Raw genomic sequence first — 23,941 nt, 5'->3', positions numbered from 1 at the left:
CACTTCCCTCCCAGTACATACCAGTACATCCCAGTGTCCTCACAGTACGTCCCAGTTCCCTCCCAGTACATCCCAGTTCCCTACCAGTACATCCCAGTTCCCTCCCTGTTCCTTCCCATTACATAACAGTTACCTCCCAGTACATCCCAGTAGATCCTGGTACATCCCAAATCCCTGCCAGTTCCACCCGGTACAACCCAGTACAAGCCTGTACATCCTAGTTCCTCCACAGTACATCCCAGGGCATCCCCGCACATTGTAGTGCCTCCCAGTACATCCCAGTTCCCTCCCAGTACTGGGAGGGACCTGGGATGTACTGGGAGGTAACTGGGATGTACTGGGATGTAATGGGACGGAACTGGGATGTATTGGGAGGCACTGGGAAAGAAGTGGTAGTGAACCGGGAGGGAATTGGGATGTACGGGGATGAACTGGTAGGAAACTGGGATGTACTGGCATGGAACGGGGATGTATTGGGTTGGACAGGAACGGAACTGGAATGTACGGCGATGTATTGGGATGTACTGGGAGCGAACTGGGATTTACTGGGATGTACTGGGAGGAAACTGGGATATACTGGGAGGAAACTGGGATATACTGGGAGGAAACTGGGAAGGAAGTGGGTGTCAACTGGGACATTCCAGTTTCCTCCCAGTACATCCCAGTTCCCTACCAGTGCAGCCCAGTACATCCCAGTTCCCTCCCAGTCCGTCCCAATCCCCTCCCAGTACATCCCAGTTCCCTGCCAGTATGTCCCAGTACATCCCAGTTCCCTCCCAGTACATCCCAGTTCCCTCCCAGTACATCCCAGTACATCCTGGTACATCCCAGTTCCCACACAGTACATCCTACTACATACCAGTTCCCTCCCAGTTCACTCCCAGTACATCCCAGTACGTCCCAGTTCCCCTCAGTACATAACACTTCCCTCCCAGTACATACCAGTACATCCCAGTGTCCTCACAGTACGTCCCAGTTCCCTCACAGTACATCCCAGTTCCCTACCAGTACATCCCAGTTCCCTCCCTGTTCCTTCCCAGTACATAACAGTTACCTCCCAGTACATCCCAGTAGATCCTGGTACATCCCAAATCCCTGCCAGTTCCACCCGGTACAACCCAGTACAAGCCTGTACATCCTAGTTCCTCCACAGTACATCCCAGGGCATCCCCGCACATTGTAGTGCCTCCCAGTACATCCCAGTTCCCTCCCAGTACTGGGAGGGACCTGGGATGTACTGGGATGTAATGGGACGGAACTGGGATGTATTGGGAGGCACTGGGAAAGAAGTGGTAGTGAACCGGGAGGGAATTGGGATGTACGGGGATGAACTGGTAGGGAACTGGGATGTACTGGCATGGAACGGGGATGTATTGGGATGTACAGAAACGGAACTGGAATGTACAGCGATGTATTGGCATGTACTGGCAGCGAGCTGGGATTTACTGGGATGTACTGGGAGGAAACTGGGATATACTGGGAGGAAACTGGGATATACTGGGAGGCATTGGGAGGGAAGTGGGTGTCAACTGGGACATTCCAGTTTCCTCCCAGTACATCCCAGTTCCCTACCAGTGCAGCCCAGTACATCCCAGTTCCCTCCCAGTCCGTCCCAATCCCCTCCCAGTACATCCCAGTTCCCTGCCAGTATGTCCCAGTACATCCCAGTTCCCTCCCAGTACATCCCAGTTCCCTCCCAGTTCCCTCCCACTACATCCCAGTACATCCCAGTTCCCTCCCAGTACATACCAGTTCCCTCCCACTACATCCCAGTACATCCTGGTACATCCCAGTTCCCACCCAGTACATCCTACTACATACCAGTTCCCTCCCAGTACATCCCAGTACTTCACAGTTCCCTCCCAGTACATCCCAGTACGTCCCAGTTCCCCTCAGTACATAACACTTCCCTCCCAGTACATAACAGTACATCCCAGTGTCCCCACAGTACGTCCCAGTTCCCTCACAGTACATCCCAGTTTCCTCCCAGTACATCCCAGTTCCCTCCCTGTTCCTTCCCAGTACATAACAGTTACCTCCCAGTACATCCCAGTACATCCCAGTAGATCCTGGTACATCCCAAATCCCTGCCAGTTCCACCCGGTACAACCCAGTACAAGCCTGTACATCCTAGTTCCTCCACGGTACATCCCAGGACATCCCCGCACATTGTAGTGCCTCCCAGTACATCCCAGGTCCCTCCCAGTACTGGGAGGGAACTGGGACGTACTGGGAGGGAACTGGGACGTACTGGGAGGGAACTGGGATGTACTGGGATGTAATGGGACGGAACTGGGATGTATTGGGAGGCACTGGGAAAGAAGTGGTAGTGAACCGGGAGGGAATTGGGATGTACGGGGATGAACTGGTAGGAAACTGGGATGTACTGGCATGGAACGGGGATGTATTGGGATGTACAGGAACGGAACTGGAATGTACTGCGATGTAGTGGGATGTACTGGGAGCGAACTGGGATTTACTGGGATGTACTGGGAGGAAACTGGGATATACTGGGAGGAAACTGGGATATACTGGGAGGCATTGGGAGGGAAGTGGGTGTCAACTGGGACATTCCAGTTTCCTCCCAGTACATCCCAGTTCCCTACCAGTGCAGCCCAGTACATCCCAGATCCCTCCCAGTCCCTCCCAGTACATCCCAGTACATCCCAGTTCCCTCACAGTACATCCCAGTTCCCTCCCAGTTCACACACAGTTCACTCCCAGTTCCATTCCAGTACATCCCAGTACATGCCAGTTGCCTCCCAGTTTCCTCTAAGTACATCCCAGTACTTTAAAGTTCCCTCCCAGTACATCCCAGTTCCCTCACAGTACATCCCAGTACTTCACAGTTCACTCCCACTACATCCCAGTACGTCCCAGTTCCCCCTTGGTACATAACACTTCCCTCCCAATACATCCAAGTTCCCTCCCAGTACATCCCAATCCCCTCCCAGTACATCCCAGTTCCCTGCCAGTACATCCCAGTACATCCCAGTTCCCTCCCAGTACATACCAGTTCCCTCCCAGTACATCCCAGTTCCCTCCCAGTTCCCTCCCACTACATCCCAGTTCCCTCCCAGTACATACCAGTACATCCTGGTACATCCCAGTTCCCACCCAGTACATCCTACTACATACCAGTTCCCTCCCAGTTCACTCCCAGTACATCCCAGTACTTCACAGTTCCATCCCAGTACATCCCAGTACGCACCAGTTCCCCTCAGTACATAACACTTCCCTCCCAGTACATAACAGTACATCCCAGTGTCCTCACAGTACGTCCCAGTTCCCTCACAGTACATCCCAGTTCCCTACCAGTACGTCCCAGTTCCCTCCCAGTTCACTCCCAGTACATAACAGTTACCTCCCAGTACATCCCAGTACATCCCAGTAGATCCTGGTACATCCCAAATCCCTGCCAGTTCCACCCGGTACAACCCAGTACAAGCCTGTACATCCTAGTTCCTCCACAGTACATCCCAGGGCATCCCCGCACATTGTAGTGCCTCCCAGTACATCCCAGTTCCCTCCCAGTACTGGGAGGGACCTGGGATGTACTGGGAGGGAACTGGGACGTACTGGGAGGGAACTGGGATGTACTGGGATGTAATGGGACGGAACTGGGATGTATTGGGAGGCACTGGGAAAGAAGTGGTAGTGAACCGGGAGGGAATTGGGATGTACGGGGATGAACTGGTAGGAAACTGGGATGTACTGGCATGGAACGGGGATGTATTGGGTTGGACAGGAACGGAACTGGAATGTACGGCGATGTATTGGGATGTACTGGGAGCGAACTGGGATTTACTGGGATGTACTGGGAGGAAACTGGGATATACTGGGAGGAAACTGGGATATACTGGGAGGAAACTGGGAAGGAAGTGGGTGTCAACTGGGACATTCCAGTTTCCTCCCAGTACATCCCAGTTCCCTACCAGTGCAGCCCAGTACATCCCAGTTCCCTCCCAGTCCGTCCCAATCCCCTCCCAGTACATCCCAGTTCCCTGCCAGTATGTCCCAGTACATCCCAGTTCCCTCCCAGTACATCCCAGTTCCCTCCCAGTACATCCCAGTACATCCTGGTACATCCCAGTTCCCACACAGTACATCCTACTACATACCAGTTCCCTCCCAGTTCACTCCCAGTACATCCCAGTACTTCACAGTTCCCTCCCAGTACATCCCAGTACGTCCCAGTTCCCCTCAGTACATAACACTTCCCTCCCAGTACATACCAGTACATCCCAGTGTCCTCACAGTACGTCCCAGTTCCCTCACAGTACATCCCAGTTCCCTACCAGTACATCCCAGTTCCCTCCCTGTTCCTTCCCAGTACATAACAGTTACCTCCCAGTACATCCCAGTAGATCCTGGTACATCCCAAATCCCTGCCAGTTCCACCCGGTACAACCCAGTAAAAGCCTGTACATCCTAGTTCCTCCACAGTACATCCCAGGGCATCCCCGCACATTGTAGTGCCTCCCAGTACATCCCAGGTCCCTCCCAGTACTGGGAGGGAACTGGGATGTACTGGGATGTAATGGGACGGAACTGGGATGTATTGGGAGGCACTGGGAAAGAAGTGGTAGTGAACCGGGAGGGAATTGGGATGTACGGGGATGAACTGGTAGGGAACTGGGATGTACTGGCATGGAACGGGGATGTATTGGGATGTACAGAAACGGAACTGGAATGTACAGCGATGTATTGGCATGTACTGGCAGCGAGCTGGGATTTACTGGGATGTACTGGGAGGAAACTGGGATATACTGGGAGGAAACTGGGATATACTGGGAGGCATTGGGAGGGAAGTGGGTGTCAACTGGGACATTCCAGTTTCCTCCCAGTACATCCCAGTTCCCTACCAGTGCAGCCCAGTACATCCCAGTTCCCTCCCAGTCCGTCCCAATCCCCTCCCAGTACATCCCAGTTCCCTGCCAGTATGTCCCAGTACATCCCAGTTCCCTCCCAGTACATCCCAGTTCCCTCCCAGTTCCCTCCCACTACATCCCAGTACATCCCAGTTCCCTCCCAGTACATACCAGTTCCCTCCCACTACATCCCAGTACATCCTGGTACATCCCAGTTCCCACCCAGTACATCCTACTACATACCAGTTCCCTCCCAGTACATCCCAGTACTTCACAGTTCCCTCCCAGTACATCCCAGTACGTCCCAGTTCCCCTCAGTACATAACACTTCCCTCCCAGTACATAACAGTACATCCCAGTGTCCCCACAGTACGTCCCAGTTCCCTCACAGTACATCCCAGTTTCCTCCCAGTACATCCCAGTTCCCTCCCTGTTCCTTCCCAGTACATAACAGTTACCTCCCAGTACATCCCAGTACATCCCAGTAGATCCTGGTACATCCCAAATCCCTGCCAGTTCCACCCGGTACAACCCAGTACAAGCCTGTACATCCTAGTTCCTCCACGGTACATCCCAGGACATCCCCGCACATTGTAGTGCCTCCCAGTACATCCCAGTTCCCTCCCAGTACTGGGAGGGACCTGGGATGTACTGGGAGGGAACTGGGACGTACTGGGAGGGAACTGGGATGTACTGGGATGTAATGGGACGGAACTGGGATGTATTGGGAGGCACTGGGAAAGAAGTGGTAGTGAACCGGGAGGGAATTGGGATGTACGGGGATGAACTGGTAGGAAACTGGGATGTACTGGCATGGAACGGGGATGTATTGGGATGTACAGGAACGGAACTGGAATGTACTGCGATGTAGTGGGATGTACTGGGAGCGAACTGGGATTTACTGGGATGTACTGGGAGGAAACTGGGATATACTGGGAGGAAACTGGGATATACTGGGAGGCATTGGGAGGGAAGTGGGTGTCAACTGGGACATTCCAGTTTCCTCCCAGTACATCCCAGTTCCCTACCAGTGCAGCCCAGTACATCCCAGATCCCTCCCAGTCCCTCCCAGTACATCCCAGTACATCCCAGTTCCCTCACAGTACATCCCAGTTCCCTCCCAGTTCACACACAGTTCACTCCCAGTTCCATTCCAGTACATCCCAGTACATGCCAGTTGCCTCCCAGTTTCCTCTAAGTACATCCCAGTACTTTAAAGTTCCCTCCCAGTACATCCCAGTTCCCTCACAGTACATCCCAGTACTTCACAGTTCACTCCCACTACATCCCAGTACGTCCCAGTTCCCCCTTGGTACATAACACTTCCCTCCCAATACATCCAAGTTCCCTCCCAGTACATCCCAATCCCCTCCCAGTACATCCCAGTTCCCTGCCAGTACATCCCAGTACATCCCAGTTCCCTCCCAGTACATACCAGTTCCCTCCCAGTACATCCCAGTTCCCTCCCAGTTCCCTCCCACTACATCCCAGTTCCCTCCCAGTACATACCAGTACATCCTGGTACATCCCAGTTCCCACCCAGTACATCCTACTACATACCAGTTCCCTCCCAGTTCACTCCCAGTACATCCCAGTACTTCACAGTTCCATCCCAGTACATCCCAGTACGCACCAGTTCCCCTCAGTACATAACACTTCCCTCCCAGTACATAACAGTACATCCCAGTGTCCTCACAGTACGTCCCAGTTCCCTCACAGTACATCCCAGTTCCCTACCAGTACGTCCCAGTTCCCTCCCAGTTCACTCCCAGTACATAACAGTTACCTCCCAGTACATCCCAGTACATCCCAGTAGATCCTGGTACATCCCAAATCCCTGCCAGTTCCACCCGGTACAACCCAGTACAAGCCTGTACATCCTAGTTCCTCCACAGTACATCCCAGGGCATCCCCGCACATTGTAGTGCCTCCCAGTACATCCCAGTTCCCTCCCAGTACTGGGAGGGACCTGGGATGTACTGGGAGGGAACTGGGACGTACTGGGAGGGAACTGGGATGTACTGGGATGTAATGGGACGGAACTGGGATGTATTGGGAGGCACTGGGAAAGAAGTGGTAGTGAACCGGGAGGGAATTGGGATGTACGGGGATGAACTGGTAGGGAACTGGGATGTACTGGCATGGAACGGGGATGTATTGGGATGTACAGGAACAGAACAGGAATGTACAGCGATGTATTGGCATGTACTGGCAGCGAGCTGGGATTTACTGGGATGTACTGGGAGGAAACTGGGATATACTGGGAGGAAACTGGGATATACTGGGAGGCATTGGGAGGGAAGTGGGTGTCAACTGGGACATTCCAGTTTCCTCCCAGTACATCCCAGTTCCCTACCAGTGCAGCCCAGTACATCCCAGTTCCCTCCCAGTCCGTCCCAATCCCCTCCCAGTACATCCCAGTTCCCTGCCAGTATGTCCCAGTACATCCCAGTTCCCTCCCAGTACATACCAGTTCCCTCCCAGTACATACCAGTTCCCTCCCAGTTCCCTCCCACTACATCCCAGTACATCCCAGTTCCCTCCCAGTACATACCAGTTCCCTCCCAGTACATACCAGTTCCCTCCCGGTACATCCCAGTTCCCTCCCAGTCCGTCCCAATCCCCTCCCAGTACATCCCAGTTCCCTGCCAGTATGTCCCAGTACATCCCAGTTCCCTCCCAGTACATACCAGTTCCCTCCCACTACATCCCAGTACATCCTGGTACATCCCAGTTCCCACCCAGTACATCCTACTACATACCAGTTCCCTCCCAGTTCCCTCCCAGTACATCCCAGTACTTCACAGTTCCCTCCCAGTACATCCCAGTACGTCCCAGTTCCCCTCAGTACATAACACTTCCCTCCCAGTACATACCAGTACATCCCAGTGTCCTCACAGTACGTCCCAGTTCCCTCCCAGTACATCCCAGTTCCCTACCAGTACATCCCAGTTCCCTCCCTGTTCCTTCCCAGTACATAACAGTTACCTCCCAGTACATCCCAGTAGATCCTGGTACATCCCAAATCCCTGCCAGTTCCACCCGGTACAACCCAGTAAAAGCCTGTACATCCTAGTTCCTCCACAGTACATCCCAGGGCATCCCCGCACATTGTAGTGCCGCCCAGTACATCCCAGTTCCCTCCCAGTACTGGGAGGGACCTGGGATGTACTGGGATGTAATGGGACGGAACTGGGATGTATTGGGAGGCACTGGGAAAGAAGTGGTAGTGAACCGGGAGGGAATTGGGATGTACGGGGATGAACTGGTAGGGAACTGGGATGTACTGGCATGGAACGGGGATGTATTGGGATGTACAGGAACGGAACTGGAATGTACTGCGATGTACTGGGATGTACTGGGAGCGAACTGGGATTTACTGGGATGTACTGGGAGGAAACTGGGATATACTGGGAGGAAACTGGGATATACTGGGAGGCATTGGGAGGGAAGTGGGTGTCAACTGGGACATTCCAGTTTCCTCCCAGTACATCCCAGTTCCCTACCAGTGCAGCCCAGTACATCCCAGTTCCCTCCCAGTCCGTCCCAATCCCCTCCCAGTACATCCCAGTTCCCTGCCAGTATGTCCCAGTACATCCCAGTTCCCTCCCAGTACATACCAGTTCCCTCCCACTACATCCCAGTACATCCTGGTACATCCCAGTTCCCACCCAGTACATCCTACTACATACCAGTTCCCTCCCAGTTCACTCCCAGTACATCCCAGTACTTCACAGTTCCCTCCCAGTACATCCCAGTACGTCCCAGTTCCCCTCAGTACATAACACTTCCCTCCCAGTACATACCAGTACATCCCAGTGTCCTCACAGTACGTCCCAGTTCCCTCCCAGTACATCCCAGTTCCCTACCAGTACATCCCAGTTCCCTCCCTGTTCCTTCCCAGTACATAACAGTTACCTCCCAGTACATCCCAGTAGATCCTGGTACATCCCAAATCCCTGCCAGTTCCACCCGGTACAACCCAGTACAAGCCTGTACATCCTAGTTCCTCCACAGTACATCCCAGGGCATCCCCGCACATTGTAGTGCCTCCCAGTACATCCCAGTTCCCTCCCAGTACTGGGAGGGACCTGGGATGTACTGGGAGGGACCTGGGATGTACTGGGAGGGACCTGGGATGTACTGGGATGTAATGGGACGGAACTGGGATGTATTGGGAGGCACTGGGAAAGAAGTGGTAGTGAACCGGGAGGGAATTGGGATGTACGGGGATGAACTGGTAGGGAACTGGGATGTACTGGCATGGAACGGGGATGTATTGGGATGTACAGGAACGGAACAGGAATGTACAGCGATGTATTGGCATGTACTGGCAGCGAGCTGGGATTTACTGGGATGTACTGGGAGGAAACTGGGATATACTGGGAGGAAACTGGGATATACTGGGAGGCATTGGGAGGGAAGTGGGTGTCAACTGGGACATTCCAGTTTCCTCCCAGTACATCCCAGTTCCCTACCAGTGCAGCCCAGTACATCCCAGTTCCCTCCCAGTCCGTCCCAATCCCCTCCCAGTACATCCCAGTTCCCTGCCAGTATGTCCCAGTACATCCCAGTTCCCTCCCAGTACATACCAGTTCCCTCCCAGTACATACCAGTTCCCTCCCAGTTCCCTCCCACTACATCCCAGTACATCCCAGTTCCCTCCCAGTACATACCAGTTCCCTCCCGGTACATCCCAGTTCCCACCCAGTACATCCTACTACATACCAGTTCCCTCCCAGTTCACTCCCAGTACATCCCAGTACTTCACAGTTCCCTCCCAGTACATCCCAGTACGTCCCAGTTCCCCTCAGTACATAACACTTCCCTCCCAGTACATACCAGTACATCCCAGTGTCCTCACGGTACGTCCCAGTTCCCTCACAGTACATCCCAGTTCCCTACCAGTACATCCCAGTTCCCTCCCTGTTCCTTCCCATTACATAACAGTTACCTCCCAGTACATCCCAGTAGATCCTGGTACATCCCAAATCCCTGCCAGTTCCACCCGGTACAACCCAGTACAAGCCTGTACATCCTAGTTCCTCCACAGTACATCCCAGGGCATCCCCGCACATTGTAGTGCCTCCCAGTACATCCCAGTTCCCTCCCGGTACTGGGAGGGAACTGGGATGTACTGGGAGGTAACTGGGATGTACTGGGATGTAATGGGACGGAACTGGGATGTATTGGGAGGCACTGGGAAAGAAGTGGTAGTGAACCGGGAGGGAATTGGGATGTACGGGGATGAACTGGTAGGAAACTGGGATGTACTGGCATGGAACGGGGATGTATTGGGATGGACAGGAACGGAACTGGAATGTACTGCGATGTACTGGGATGTACTGGGAGCGAACTGGGATTTACTGGGATGTACTGGGAGGAAACTGGGATATACTGGGAGGAAACTGGGATATACTGGGAGGCATTGGGAGGGAAGTGGGTGTCAACTGGGACATTCCAGTTTCCTCCCAGTACATCCCAGTTCCCTACCAGTGCAGCCCAGTACATCCCAGTTCCCTCCCAGTCCGTCCCAATCCCCTCCCAGTACATCCCAGTTCCCTGCCAGTATGTCCCAGTACATCCCAGTTCCCTCCCAGTACATACCAGTTCCCTCCCAGTACATACCAGTACATCCTGGTACATCCCAGTTCCCACCCAGTACATCCTACTACATACCAGTTCCCTCCCAGTTCACTCCCAGTACATCCCAGTACTTCACAGTTCCCTCCCAGTACATCCCAGTACGTCCCAGTTCCCCTCAGTACATAACACTTCCCTCCCAATACATACCAGTACATCCCAGTGTCCTCACAGTACGTCCCAGTTCCCTCCCAGTACATCCCAGTTCCCTACCAGTACATCCCAGTTCCCTCCCTGTTCCTTCCCAGTACATAACAGTTACCTCCCAGTACATCCCAGTAGATCCTGGTACATCCCAAATCCCTGCCAGTTCCACCCGGTACAACCCAGTACAAGCCTGTACATCCTAGTTCCTCCACAGTACATCCCAGGGCATCCCCGCACATTGTAGTGCCTCCCAGTACATCCCAGTTCCCTCCCAGTACTGGGAGGGACCTGGGATGTACTGGGATGTAATGGGACGGAACTGGGATGTATTGGGAGGCACTGGGAAAGAAGTGGTAGTGAACCGGGAGGGAATTGGGATGTACGGGGATGAACTGGTAGGGAACTGGGATGTACTGGCATGGAACGGGGATGTATTGGGATGTACAGAAACAGAACTGGAATGTACAGCGATGTATTGGCATGTACTGGCAGCGAGCTGGGATTTACTGGGATGTACTGGGAGGAAACTGGGATATACTGGGAGGAAACTGGGATATACTGGGAGGCATTGGGAGGGAAGTGGGTGTCAACTGGGACATTCCAGTTTCCTCCCAGTACATCCCAGTTCCCTACCAGTGCAGCCCAGTACATCCCAGTTCCCTCCCAGTCCGTCCCAATCCCCTCCCAGTACATCCCAGTTCCCTGCCAGTATGTCCCAGTACATCCCAGTTCCCTCCCAGTACATCCCAGTTCCCTCCCAGTTCCCTCCCACTACATCCCAGTACATCCCAGTTCCCTCCCAGTACATACCAGTTCCCTCCCACTACATCCCAGTACATCCTGGTACATCCCAGTTCCCACCCAGTACATCCTACTACATACCAGTTCCCTCCCAGTACATCCCAGTACTTCACAGTTCCCTCCCAGTACATCCCAGTACGTCCCAGTTCCCCTCAGTACATAACACTTCCCTCCCAGTACATACCAGTACATCCCAGTGTCCTCACAGTACGTCCCAGTTCCCTCCCAGTACATCCCAGTTCCCTACCAGTACATCCCAGTTCCCTCCCTGTTCCTTCCCAGTACATAACAGTTACCTCCCAGTACATCCCAGTAGATCCTGGTACATCCCAAATCCCTGCCAGTTCCACCCGGTACAACCCAGTACAAGCCTGTACATCCTAGTTCCTCCACAGTACATCCCAGGGCATCCCCGCACATTGTAGTGCCTCCCAGTACATCCCAGTTCCCTCCCAGTACTGGGAGGGACCTGGGATGTACTGGGAGGGACCTGGGATGTACTGGGAGGGAACTGGGATGTACTGGGATGTAATGGGACGGAACTGGGATGTAATGGGACGGAACTGGGAAAGAAGTGGTAGTGAACCGGGAGGGAATTGGGATGTACGGGGATGAACTGGTAGGAAACTGGGATGTACTGGCATGGAACGGGGATGTATTGGGATGTACAGGAACGGAACTGGAATGTACGGCGATGTATTGGCATGTACTGGCAGCGAGCTGGGATTTACTGGGATGTACTGGGAGGAAACTGGGATATACTGGGAGGAAACTGGGATATACTGGGAGGCATTGGGAGGGAAGTGGGTGTCAACTGGGACATTCCAGTTTCCTCCCAGTACATCCCAGTTCCCTACCAGTGCAGCCCAGTACATCCCAGTTCCCTCCCAGTCCGTCCCAATCCCCTCCCAGTACATCCCAGTTCCCTGCCAGTATGTCCCAGTACATCCCAGTTCCCTCCCACTACATCCCAGTTCCCTCCCAGTACATACCAGTACATCCCGGTACATCCCAGTTCCCACCCAGTACATCCTACTACATACCAGTTCCCTCCCAGTTCACTCCCAGTACATCCCAGTACTTCACAGTTCCCTCCCAGTACATCCCAGTACGTCCCAGTTCCCCTCAGTACATAACACTTCCCTCCCAGTACATAACAGTACATCCCAGTGTCCCCACAGTACGTCCCAGTTCCCTCACAGTACATCCCAGTTTCCTCCCAGTACATCCCAGTTCCCTCCCTGTTCCTTCCCAGTACATAACAGTTACCTCCCAGTACATCCCAGTACATCCCAGTAGATCCTGGTACATCCCAAATCCCTGCCAGTTCCACCCGGTACAACCCAGTACAAGCCTGTACATCGTAGTTCCTCCACGGTACATCCCAGGACATCCCCGCACATTGTAGTGCCTCCCAGTACATCCCAGTTCCCTCCCAGTACTGGGAGGGACCTGGGATGTACTGGGAGGGAACTGGGACGTACTGGGAGGGAACTGGGATGTACTGGGATGTAATGGGTCGGAACTGGGATGTATTGGGAGGCACTGGGAAAGAATGGTAGTGAACCGGGAGGGAATTGGGATGTACGGGGATGAACTGGTAGGAAACTGGGATGTACTGGCATGGAACGGGGATGTATTGGGATGTACAGGAACGGAACTGGAATGTACTGCGATGTAGTGGGATGTACTGGGAGCGAACTGGGATTTACTGGGATGTACTGGGAGGAAACTGGGATATACTGGGAGGAAACTGGGATATACTGGGAGGCATTGGGAGGGAAGTGGGTGTCAACTGGGACATTCCAGTTTCCTCCCAGTACATCCCAGTTCCCTACCAGTGCAGCCCAGTACATCCCAGATCCCTCCCAGTCCCTCCCAGTACATCCCAGTACATCCCAGTTCCCTCACAGTACATCCCAGTTCCCTCCCAGTTCACACACAGTTCACTCCCAGTTCCATTCCAGTACATCCCAGTACATGCCAGTTGCCTCCCAGTTTCCTCTAAGTACATCCCAGTACTTTAAAGTTCCCTCCCAGTACATCCCAGTTCCCTCACAGTACATCCCAGTACTTCACAGTTCACTCCCACTACATCCCAGTACGTCCCAGTTCCCCCTTGGTACATAACACTTCCCTCCCAATACATCCAAGTTCCCTCCCAGTACATCCCAATCCCCTCCCAGTACATCCCAGTTCCCTGCCAGTACATCCCAGTACATCCCAGTTCCCTCCCAGTACATACCAGTTCCCTCCCAGTACATCCCAGTTCCCTCCCAGTTCCCTCCCACTACATCCCAGTTCCCTCCCAGTACATACCAGTACATCCTGGTACATCCCAGTTCCCACCCAGTACATCCTACTACATACCAGTTCCCTCCCAGTTCACTCCCAGTACATCCCAGTACTTCACAGTTCCATCCCAGTACATCCCAGTACGCACCAGTTCCCCTCAGTACATAACACTTCCCTCCCAGTACATAACAGTACATCCCAGTGTCCTCACAGTACGTCCCAGTTCCCTCACAGTACATCCCAGTTCCCTACCAGTACGTCCCAGTTCCCTCCCAGTTCACTCCCAGTACATAACAGTTACCTCCCAGTACATCCCAGTACATCCCAGTAGATCCTGGTACATCCCAAATCCCTGCCAGTTCCACCCGGTACAACCCAGTACAAGCCTGTACATCCTAGTTCCTCCACAGTACATCCCAGGGCATCCCCGCACATTGTAGTGCCTCCCAGTACATCCCAGTTCCCTCCCAGTACTGGGAGGGACCTGGGATGTACTGGGAGGGAACTGGGACGTACTGGGAGGGAACTGGGATGTACTGGGATGTAATGGGACGGAACTGGGATGTATTGGGAGGCACTGGGAAAGAAGTGGTAGTGAACCGGGAGGGAATTGGGATGTACGGGGATGAACTGGTAGGGAACTGGGATGTACTGGCATGGAACGGGGATGTATTGGGATGTACAGGAACAGAACAGGAATGTACAGCGATGTATTGGCATGTACTGGCAGCGAGCTGGGATTTACTGGGATGTACTGGGAGGAAACTGGGATATACTGGGAGGAAACTGGGATATACTGGGAGGCATTGGGAGGGAAGTGGGTGTCAACTGGGACATTCCAGTTTCCTCCCAGTACATCCCAGTTCCCTACCAGTGCAGCCCAGTACATCCCAGTTCCCTCCCAGTCCGTCCCAATCCCCTCCCAGTACATCCCAGTTCCCTGCCAGTATGTCCCAGTACATCCCAGTTCCCTCCCAGTACATACCAGTTCCCTCCCAGTACATACCAGTTCCCTCCCAGTTCCCTCCCACTACATCCCAGTACATCCCAGTTCCCTCCCAGTACATACCAGTTCCCTCCCGGTACATCCCAGTTCCCACCCAGTACATCCTACTACATACCAGTTCCCTCCCAGTTCACTCCCAGTACATCCCAGTACTTCACAGTTCCCTCCCAGTACATCCCAGTACGTCCCAGTTCCCCTCAGTACATAACACTTCCCTCCCAGTACATACCAGTACATCCCAGTGTCCTCACGGTACGTCCCAGTTCCCTCACAGTACATCCCAGTTCCCTACCAGTACATCCCAGTTCCCTCCCTGTTCCTTCCCATTACATAACAGTTACCTCCCAGTACATCCCAGTAGATCCTGGTACATCCCAAATCCCTGCCAGTTCCACCCGGTACAACCCAGTACAAGCCTGTACATCCTAGTTCCTCCACAGTACATCCCAGGGCATCCCCGCACATTGTAGTGCCTCCCAGTACATCCCAGTTCCCTCCCGGTACTGGGAGGGAACTGGGATGTACTGGGAGGTAACTGGGATGTACTGGGATGTAATGGGACGGAACTGGGATGTATTGGGAGGCACTGGGAAAGAAGTGGTAGTGAACCGGGAGGGAATTGGGATGTACGGGGATGAACTGGTAGGGAACTGGGATGTACTGGCATGGAACGGGGATGTATTGGGATGTACAGAAACAGAACTGGAATGTACAGCGATGTATTGGCATGTACTGGCAGCGAGCTGGGATTTACTGGGATGTACTGGGAGGAAACTGGGATATACTGGGAGGAAACTGGGATATACTGGGAGGCATTGGGAGGGAAGTGGGTGTCAACTGGGACATTCCAGTTTCCTCCCAGTACATCCCAGTTCCCTACCAGTGCAGCCCAGTACATCCCAGTTCCCTCCCAGTCCGTCCCAATCCCCTCCCAGTACATCCCAGTTCCCTGCCAGTATGTCCCAGTACATCCCAGTTCCCTCCCAGTACATACCAGTTCCCTCCCAGTTCCCTCCCACTACATCCCAGTACATCCCAGTTCCCTCCCAGTACATACCAGTTCCCTCCCACTACATCCCAGTACATCCCGGTACATCCCAGTTCCCACCCAGTACATCCTACTACATACCAGTTCCCTCCCAGTACATCCCAGTACTTCACAGTTCCCTCCCAGTACATCCCAGTACGTCCCAGTTCCCCTCAGTACATAACACTTCCCTCCCAGTACATACCAGTACATCCCAGTGTCCTCACAGTACGTCCCAGTTCCCTCCCAGTACATCCCAGTTCCCTACCAGTACATCCCAGTTACCTCCCTGTTCCTTCCCAGTACATAACAGTTACCTCCCAGTACATCCCAGTAGATCCTGGTACATCCCAAATCCCTGCCAGTTCCACCCGGTACAACCCAGTACAAGCCTGTACATCCTAGTTCCTCCACAGTACATCCCAGGGCATCCCCGCACATTGTAGTGCCTCCCAGTACATCCCAGTTCCCTCCCAGTACTGGGAGGGACCTGGGATGTACTGGGAGGGACCTGGGATGTACTGGGAGGGAACTGGGATGTACTGGGATGTAATGGGACGGAACTGGGATGTAATGGGACGGAACTGGGAAAGAAGTGGTAGTGAACCGGGAGGGAATTGGGATGTACGGGGATGAACTGGTAGGAAACTGGGATGTACTGGCATGGAACGGGGATGTATTGGGATGTACAGGAACGGAACTGGAATGTACGGCGATGTATTGGCATGTACTGGCAGCGAGCTGGGATTTACTGGGATGTACTGGGAGGAAACTGGGATATACTGGGAGGAAACTGGGATATACTGGGAGGCATTGGGAGGGAAGTGGGTGTCAACTGGGACATTCCAGTTTCCTCCCAGTACATCCCAGTTCCCTACCAGTGCAGCCCAGTACATCCCAGTTCCCTCCCAGTCCGTCCCAATCCCCTCCCAGTACATCCCAGTTCCCTGCCAGTATGTCCCAGTACATCCCAGTTCCCTCCCAGTACATACCAGTTCCCTCCCAGTACATACCAGTTCCCTCCCAGTTCCCTCCCACTACATCCCAGTACATCCCAGTTCCCTCCCAGTACATACCAGTTCCCTCCCAGTACATACCAGTTCCCTCCCGGTACATCCCAGTTCCCTCCCAGTCCGTCCCAATCCCCTCCCAGTACATCCCAGTTCCCTGCCAGTATGTCCCAGTACATCCCAGTTCCCTCCCAGTACATACCAGTTCCCTCCCACTACATCCCAGTACATCCTGGTACATCCCAGTTCCCACCCAGTACATCCTACTACATACCAGTTCCCTCCCAGTTCCCTCCCAGTACATCCCAGTACTTCACAGTTCCCTCCCAGTACATCCCAGTACGTCCCAGTTCCCCTCAGTACATAACACTTCCCTCCCAGTACATACCAGTACATCCCAGTGTCCTCACAGTACGTCCCAGTTCCCTCCCAGTACATCCCAGTTCCCTACCAGTACATCCCAGTTCCCTCCCTGTTCCTTCCCAGTACATAACAGTTACCTCCCAGTACATCCCAGTAGATCCTGGTACATCCCAAATCCCTGCCAGTTCCACCCGGTACAACCCAGTAAAAGCCTGTACATCCTAGTTCCTCCACAGTACATCCCAGGGCATCCCCGCACATTGTAGTGCCGCCCAGTACATCCCAGTTCCCTCCCAGTACTGGGAGGGACCTGGGATGTACTGGGATGTAATGGGACGGAACTGGGATGTATTGGGAGGCACTGGGAAAGAAGTGGTAGTGAACCGGGAGGGAATTGGGATGTACGGGGATGAACTGGTAGGAAACTGGGATGTACTGGCATGGAACGGGGATGTATTGGGATGGACAGGAACGGAACTGGAATGTACAGCGATGTACTGGGATGTACTGGGAGCGAACTGGGATTTACTGGGATGTACTGGGAGGAAACTGGGATATACTGGGAGGAAACTGGGATATACTGGGAGGCATTGGGAGGGAAGTGGGTGTCAACTGGGACATTCCAGTTTCCTCCCAGTACATCCCAGTTCCCTACCAGTGCAGCCCAGTACATCCCAGTTCCCTCCCAGTCCGTCCCAATCCCCTCCCAGTACATCCCAGTTCCCTGCCAGTATGTCCCAGTACATCCCAGTTCCCTCCCAGTACATACCAGTTCCCTCCCACTACATCCCAGTACATCCTGGTACATCCCAGTTCCCACCCAGTACATCCTACTACATACCAGTTCCCTCCCAGTTCACTCCCAGTACATCCCAGTACTTCACAGTTCCCTCCCAGTACATCCCAGTACGTCCCAGTTCCCCTCAGTACATAACACTTCCCTCCCAGTACATACCAGTACATCCCAGTGTCCTCACAGTACGTCCCAGTTCCCTCCCAGTACATCCCAGTTCCCTACCAGTACATCCCAGTTCCCTCCCTGTTCCTTCCCAGTACATAACAGTTACCTCCCAGTACATCCCAGTAGATCCTGGTACATCCCAAATCCCTGCCAGTTCCACCCGGTACAACCCAGTACAAGCCTGTACATCCTAGTTCCTCCACAGTACATCCCAGGGCATCCCCGCACATTGTAGTGCCTCCCAGTACATCCCAGTTCCCTCCCAGTACTGGGAGGGACCTGGGATGTACTGGGAGGGACCTGGGATGTACTGGGAGGGACCTGGGATGTACTGGGATGTAATGGGACGGAACTGGGATGTATTGGGAGGCACTGGGAAAGAAGTGGTAGTGAACCGGGAGGGAATTGGGATGTACGGGGATGAACTGGTAGGGAACTGGGATGTACTGGCATGGAACGGGGATGTATTGGGATGTACAGGAACGGAACAGGAATGTACAGCGATGTATTGGCATGTACTGGCAGCAAGCTGGGATTTACTGGGATGTACTGGGAGGAAACTGGGATATACTGGGAGGAAACTGGGATATACTGGGAGGCATTGGGAGGGAAGTGGGTGTCAACTGGGACATTCCAGTTTCCTCCCAGTACATCCCAGTTCCCTACCAGTGCAGCCCAGTACATCCCAGTTCCCTCCCAGTCCGTCCCAATCCCCTCCCAGTACATCCCAGTTCCCTGCCAGTATGTCCCAGTACATCCCAGTTCCCTCCCAGTACATACCAGTTCCCTCCCAGTACATACCAGTTCCCTCCCAGTTCCCTCCCACTACATCCCAGTACATCCCAGTTCCCTCCCAGTACATACCAGTTCCCTCCCGGTACATCCCAGTTCCCACCCAGTACATCCTACTACATACCAGTTCCCTCCCAGTTCACTCCCAGTACATCCCAGTACTTCACAGTTCCCTCCCAGTACATCCCAGTACGTCCCAGTTCCCCTCAGTACATAACACTTCCCTCCCAGTACATACCAGTACATCCCAGTGTCCTCACGGTACGTCCCAGTTCCCTCACAGTACATCCCAGTTCCCTACCAGTACATCCCAGTTCCCTCCCTGTTCCTTCCCATTACATAACAGTTACCTCCCAGTACATCCCAGTAGATCCTGGTACATCCCAAATCCCTGCCAGTTCCACCCGGTACAACCCAGTACAAGCCTGTACATCCTAGTTCCTCCACAGTACATCCCAGGGCATCCCCGCACATTGTAGTGCCTCCCAGTACATCCCAGTTCCCTCCCGGTACTGGGAGGGAACTGGGATGTACTGGGAGGTAACTGGGATGTACTGGGATGTAATGGGACGGAACTGGGATGTATTGGGAGGCACTGGGAAAGAAGTGGTAGTGAACCGGGAGGGAATTGGGATGTACGGGGATGAACTGGTAGGAAACTGGGATGTACTGGCATGGAACGGGGATGTATTGGGATGGACAGGAACGGAACTGGAATGTACTGCGATGTACTGGGATGTACTGGGAGCGAACTGGGATTTACTGGGATGTACTGGGAGGAAACTGGGATATACTGGGAGGAAACTGGGATATACTGGGAGGCATTGGGAGGGAAGTGGGTGTCAACTGGGACATTCCAGTTTCCTCCCAGTACATCCCAGTTCCCTACCAGTGCAGCCCAGTACATCCCAGTTCCCTCCCAGTCCGTCCCAATCCCCTCCCAGTACATCCCAGTTCCCTGCCAGTATGTCCCAGTACATCCCAGTTCCCTCCCAGTACATACCAGTTCCCTCCCACTACATCCCAGTACATCCTGGTACATCCCAGTTCCCACCCAGTACATCCTACTACATACCAGTTCCCTCCCAGTTCACTCCCAGTACATCCCAGTACTTCACAGTTCCCTCCCAGTACATCCCAGTACGTCCCAGTTCCCCTCAGTACATAACACTTCCCTCCCAATACATACCAGTACATCCCAGTGTCCTCACAGTACGTCCCAGTTCCCTCCCAGTACATCCCAGTTCCCTACCAGTACATCCCAGTTCCCTCCCTGTTCCTTCCCAGTACATAACAGTTACCTCCCAGTACATCCCAGTAGATCCTGGTACATCCCAAATCCCTGCCAGTTCCACCCGGTACAACCCAGTACAAGCCTGTACATCCTAGTTCCTCCACAGTACATCCCAGGGCATCCCCGCACATTGTAGTGCCTCCCAGTACATCCCAGTTCCCTCCCAGTACTGGGAGGGACCTGGGATGTACTGGGATGTAATGGGACGGAACTGGGATGTATTGGGAGGCACTGGGAAAGAAGTGGTAGTGAACCGGGAGGGAATTGGGATGTACGGGGATGAACTGGTAGGGAACTGGGATGTACTGGCATGGAACGGGGATGTATTGGGATGTACAGAAACAGAACTGGAATGTACAGCGATGTATTGGCATGTACTGGCAGCGAGCTGGGATTTACTGGGATGTACTGGGAGGAAACTGGGATATACTGGGAGGAAACTGGGATATACTGGGAGGCATTGGGAGGGAAGTGGGTGTCAACTGGGACATTCCAGTTTCCTCCCAGTACATCCCAGTTCCCTACCAGTGCAGCCCAGTACATCCCAGTTCCCTCCCAGTCCGTCCCAATCCCCTCCCAGTACATCCCAGTTCCCTGCCAGTATGTCCCAGTACATCCCAGTTCCCTCCCAGTACATCCCAGTTCCCTCCCAGTTCCCTCCCACTACATCCCAGTACATCCCAGTTCCCTCCCAGTACATACCAGTTCCCTCCCACTACATCCCAGTACATCCTGGTACATCCCAGTTCCCACCCAGTACATCCTACTACATACCCGTTCCCTCCCAGTACATCCCAGTACTTCACAGTTCCCTCCCAGTACATCCCAGTACGTCCCAGTTCCCCTCAGTACATAACACTTCCCTCCCAGTACATACCAGTACATCCCAGTGTCCTCACAGTACGTCCCAGTTCCCTCCCAGTACATCCCAGTTCCCTACCAGTACATCCCAGTTACCTCCCTGTTCCTTCCCAGTACATAACAGTTACCTCCCAGTACATCCCAGTAGATCCTGGTACATCCCAAATCCCTGCCAGTTCCACCCGGTACAACCCAGTACAAGCCTGTACATCCTAGTTCCTCCACAGTACATCCCAGGGCATCCCCGCACATTGTAGTGCCTCCCAGTACATCCCAGTTCCCTCCCAGTACTGGGAGGGACCTGGGATGTACTGGGAGGGACCTGGGATGTACTGGGAGGGAACTGGGATGTACTGGGATGTAATGGGACGGAACTGGGATGTAATGGGACGGAACTGGGAAAGAAGTGGTAGTGAACCGGGAGGGAATTGGGATGTACGGGGATGAACTGGTAGGAAACTGGGATGTACTGGCATGGAACGGGGATGTATTGGGATGTACAGGAACGGAACTGGAATGTACGGCGATGTATTGGCATGTACTGGCAGCGAGCTGGGATTTACTGGGATGTACTGGGAGGAAACTGGGATATACTGGGAGGAAACTGGGATATACTGGGAGGCATTGGGAGGGAAGTGGGTGTCAACTGGGACATTCCAGTTTCCTCCCAGTACATCCCAGTTCCCTACCAGTGCAGCCCAGTACATCCCAGTTCCCTCCCAGTCCGTCCCAATCCCCTCCCAGTACATCCCAGTTCCCTGCCAGTATGTCCCAGTACATCCCAGTTCCCTCCCAGTACATCCCAGTTCCCTCCCAGTACATCCCAGTTCCCTCCCAGTTCCCTCCCACTACATCCCAGTACATCCCAGTTCCCTCCCAGTACATACCAGTTCCCTCCCAGTACATACCAGTTCCCTCCCGGTACATCCCAGTTCCCACCCAGTACATCCTACTACATACCAGTTCCCTCCCAGTTCCCACCCAGTACATCCTACTACATACCAGTTCCCTCCCAGTACATCCCAGTACGTCCCAGTTCCCCTCAGTACATAACACTTCCCTCCCAGTACATAACAGTACATCCCAGTGTCCCCACAGTACGTCCCAGTTCCCTCACAGTACATCCCAGTTTCCTCCCAGTACATCCCAGTTCCCTCCCTGTTCCTTCCCAGTACATAACAGTTACCTCCCAGTACATCCCAGTACATCCCAGTAGATCCTGGTACATCCCAAATCCCTGCCAGTTCCACCCGGTACAACCCAGTACAAGCCTGTACATCGTAGTTCCTCCACGGTACATCCCAGGACATCCCCGCACATTGTAGTGCCTCCCAGTACATCCCAGTTCCCTCCCAGTACTGGGAGGGACCTGGGATGTACTGGGAGGGAACTGGGACGTACTGGGAGGGAACTGGGATGTACTGGGATGTAATGGGTCGGAACTGGGATGTATTGGGAGGCACTGGGAAAGAAGTGGTAGTGAACCGGGAGGGAATTGGGATGTACGGGGATGAACTGGTAGGAAACTGGGATGTACTGGCATGGAACGGGGATGTATTGGGATGTACAGGAACGGAACTGGAATGTACTGCGATGTAGTGGGATGTACTGGGAGCGAACTGGGATTTACTGGGATGTACTGGGAGGAAACTGGGATATACTGGGAGGAAACTGGGATATACTGGGAGGCATTGGGAGGGAAGTGGGTGTCAACTGGGACATTCCAGTTTCCTCCCAGTACATCCCAGTTCCCTACCAGTGCAGCCCAGTACATCCCAGATCCCTCCCAGTCCCTCCCAGTACATCCCAGTACATCCCAGTTCCCTCACAGTACATCCCAGTTCCCTCCCAGTTCACACACAGTTCACTCCCAGTTCCATTCCAGTACATCCCAGTACATGCCAGTTGCCTCCCAGTTTCCTCTAAGTACATCCCAGTACTTTAAAGTTCCCTCCCAGTACATCCCAGTTCCCTCACAGTACATCCCAGTACTTCACAGTTCACTCCCACTACATCCCAGTACGTCCCAGTTCCCCCTTGGTACATAACACTTCCCTCCCAATACATCCAAGTTCCCTCCCAGTACATCCCAATCCCCTCCCAGTACATCCCAGTTCCCTGCCAGTATGTCCCAGTACATCCCAGTTCCCTCCCAGTACATACCAGTTCCCTCCCAGTACATCCCAGTTCCCTCCCAGTTCCCTCCCACTACATCCCAGTTCCCTCCCACTACATCCCAGTACATCCTGGTACATCCCAGTTCCCACCCAGTACATCCTACTACATACCAGTTCCCTCCCAGTTCACTCCCAGTACATCCCAGTACTTCACAGTTCCATCCCAGTACATCCCAGTACGCACCAGTTCCCCTCAGTACATAACACTTCCCTCCCAGTACATAACAGTACATCCCAGTGTCCTCACAGTACGTCCCAGTTCCCTCACAGTACATCCCAGTTCCCTACCAGTACGTCCCAGTTCCCTCCCAGTTCACTCCCAGTACATAACAGTTACCTCCCAGTACATCCCAGTACATCCCAGTAGATCCTGGTACATCCCAAATCCCTGCCAGTTCCACCCGGTACAACCCAGTACAAGCCTGTACATCCTAGTTCCTCCACAGTACATCCCAGGGCATCCCCGCACATTGTAGTGCCTCCCAGTACATCCCAGTTCCCTCCCAGTACTGGGAGGGACCTGGGATGTACTGGGAGGGAACTGGGACGTACTGGGAGGGAACTGGGATGTACTGGGATGTAATGGGACGGAACTGGGATGTATTGGGAGGCACTGGGAAAGAAGTGGTAGTGAACCGGGAGGGAATTGGGATGTACGGGGATGAACTGGTAGGGAACTGGGATGTACTGGCA

This window comes from Phalacrocorax aristotelis, chromosome W (genome assembly GCF_949628215.1).
Source record: "Phalacrocorax aristotelis chromosome W, bGulAri2.1, whole genome shotgun sequence".
Taxonomy (NCBI): Eukaryota; Metazoa; Chordata; class Aves; order Suliformes; family Phalacrocoracidae; genus Phalacrocorax; species Phalacrocorax aristotelis.
The sequence above is the reverse complement of the archived record's forward strand: the minus strand, read 5'-3'. Positions refer to the sequence as shown.